Genomic DNA, 3,262 nt, shown 5'->3' on the forward strand with positions numbered 1-3,262 from the left:
ACCGGACTCACACCGTCTACGACGAGGCCCACATGACCACGTCTGCGAAGGTAATCAGCTCGCCTACCATTATATCAGCATGTGGTGAGTAAGGTATGTGCTAAAGCCGACTACACCGACGGTCGGTGCTTAACCGGTGCAAGCGGTCTACGGTGTCCGGGTTCCCTCCCCGAACTGCCTGAGGACTCCTCGTGAGCAGATGACACCCCTAACACCGCCCACACCTCGTCTCAACTCACCACTCACCAAACCGACTCATCATCAACACAACCATAAGTGTGAACAAGTAATAAGCCCTAGGCTCGCGACAACGGTGGACGCCGTCGTCGACTTCTACCGGAAAGCCTAAGTACCACTAAGCATAGCGAACTATAATTAGACCTCGACGACACCACTAGGCTCCAAGGAATAACACATGACACGTGACCGAAATGGGAGAATGCATCGGCATAGGTTCTACCCAACTCGGTACCCGACACATGCAATGTATACATGAGCGTAGATAACATATTAGATTTTGAATTGACACGGTGCAATATGATAGATGCTTGCCTTGCTGCCCTAGCTGCTGCTGCTCACAGCTACCCGAGTCACGATCACCACTGCGGGAACCTCCGGGGACAACCTCGTTCGCCTTGTTCGCCGGGTCGAAGTTCCCTGAGAGAATAACGCGTGCAATGCAATAAATGTTATGCAAAGAATGACGTTTCATAGTCTGTGATAACAGTGTAAAGCGCCGCGGTACGAGTTCAACGCACTAACGATTTCCTAATTGAGATTAGGGTTAACCATTCAATTATCCTCGGATTAATTAACGCATAACTAAGGCTTAAATCAATCTAGAACGCTAACTGCGCTAAAAATGAAGGTACATATTTTTATTAAACAGGGAATAAACTAACAAGATTTATAGAATTGATTTCATCAATTTTGGAGTCACCAATATTTAGTTATGAATTAATGGGGCTTTAAGCACATTGCATTAACTAAAGAAATTCCAGAATATATTTCATGGTCACTAACAATTTTAACAAGTAGAGCATGAGCATATAAAGTTAACAAAATTTGCTTTACAATTTTTGGAGCCACATTCCATTTCTTATGCATTTTACAAAGCTTCAGCCGATTTATTAGTTCAACAAATACCCAATTTCGCATTTTCCGATTTTTCCGAATACTTAAATATCCCAAACCATTCTCCACTCGGGTTCGGCCAGCCGCTGTGACTAACAGTGGGGCCGGCGCATTTTGACCCGAGTCAAAATCGACCCGCGCCCAGTATACAGCGCGCCGGCAGCTCGAGCGACGTCGCCGGCGGCGAACGGCGGCCTGGATGTCCCAGCCGAGGGTGAAAACGGCACTAGCGCGAGCACGTGGTTACAGCGGGGGCACATGTCTACGCCGGCGACGGCCGGAGCACGGCGAGCGGTGGCGAGGGGCAAGACTAGCACGGCGGCGGCACGACTTTGACGCGCCGACGGCGAACGGCGACGCAACAAGCCCGGCCGAGCACACCTACACGTTCTACGTGAGCGCGTAGACCTATCGGCGCGCTTCCCGACCGACGAGCTCGATGGTGGCCCGACCGGCGGCGTGCGTGGGGTGGCGGCGGCGATTCAACCATCGCGGAACACCGTGCCGGCGACCGGGCAGAGAGAAGACGGCGCGCACATAAGGGGTACAGGAGCATGGGGAAGCTCACCGTGCAGCGGGTTAGGCCAGTGAGGCTGTAGAACAGCGGGGCGACGGGAGACGGCGGAGCCCGGTTGCCGCCGTTGGGGAAGAAGACGCGGGCGGCTCCAATCCGCGCAGGAAGCGGCCGGGGAAAGAGGGGAAACGGCGGAGGAGCTCGGGGCGCTCCTCCCTGCGGCTCCACGGGGCTCGGGCTCGATGGAAACCGTAGACGGCGCGTCGGATTTGGCCGGCGGCGCGGCGCAACGTGGCTCTGCTTTGAGGTGTGCTGGGCGACAGGGAGAGCAAGCGAGGAAGAGAGAAGAGAGACACCACGAGAGAGCGTCCAGGGGGGGTTAAGGCCGACGACGCTTCCACTCGAAGGCTCGGCCGGTGACTCGACGACGTGCTGGGTTTGCCGGCCGCGGAAGTCAACAAAGCCGGCGCCGCGCTCTGGAAGCAGCGCGGCTGAGTGAGGAGGGAGGATGACGAGTGGGTCCCGCATGAACAGTAACCGCCAGGCAAAAATATCTCCACCACTTTAGCCATCCATTTGAACACCTTCCCAAAGTCCAAAATTTGCAAAAACAAATTTTGCTGGAAACTAAAACTCATAAGGAACCCATTTGAACTTGTTTGACTCAGAAAGCCTGCACCAATTTCAAATGAAAATTCTCCAAAGATGCAAGCTTTTCAAACTTGTGCTGATTTTTATGCCTTGAAAACAATCCCCAAAAATTTGGAAAAATTCATTTATATTCCCCTCCTAGCATCTACTAATTTCTAAAATTATCACCAGCCCTAGGTTCCATAGAAGTTTTAGGAGATGCTTCACAACGCATCAGTTAACCCTGGTTTAACCAAATTCGGTTAAATTTCACATTGCATGTCTACACTGCTCAAAACAAAACAAATGATGCTAATGGTGCCCATTAGCACTTAATTACATGTTCTAGAAACTCTGGGCCGTGACAATTAAGTTGCATTGTATGAAACAAGTCACTAGTCATTAGCTTCTATAGCGTATATTGGTAGATATATGAACATAAGGGTAGATTATAGGCACTTATAGGCACCACACGCTTATGACATTGATGTCGAGTTTGTCGCGGTAGAACAAAGCGTGCATGTCCTTAAAATCCACCATGAAATAGGAGTCTCCGCTTAAGAAAACATTAGCAGGGACAAAAATAGTGATTATGGAGAACCTCGGGCGACATGCCCTCTTGTCCTATTTGTGGAATCTCCTCATCTCTCATGGACCTTCTTGGAGTTGAAAGAATGGTTAAAATGGCTTGTCATTCTCATATTTCTTAGGAACATCCAATGTAAGCGAGAAATCCAATTGAGGGGTACTTATTATTTTGCCGGTCTCTTCACAAGTTCTCCTTTCGCTGGAGATTCCTGAGCATATGATGCATGTATTTTGGAGGACAGAAGCCACCTCTTCACCAGAGATGTTAGAGCCTTTCCGTATGAGGTAACTATGATATGGACTCTCTGATGCACAGGTGATGGTGCCAGTGGCACAGAGGTTGGAGGCAGAGATACCGGAGTAACAAACGCTGGAGGCGAAGGTGCCAGAGTTGCA

Source organism: Phragmites australis, chromosome 11, assembly GCF_958298935.1.
Source record: "Phragmites australis chromosome 11, lpPhrAust1.1, whole genome shotgun sequence".
Taxonomy (NCBI): domain Eukaryota; kingdom Viridiplantae; phylum Streptophyta; class Magnoliopsida; order Poales; family Poaceae; genus Phragmites; species Phragmites australis.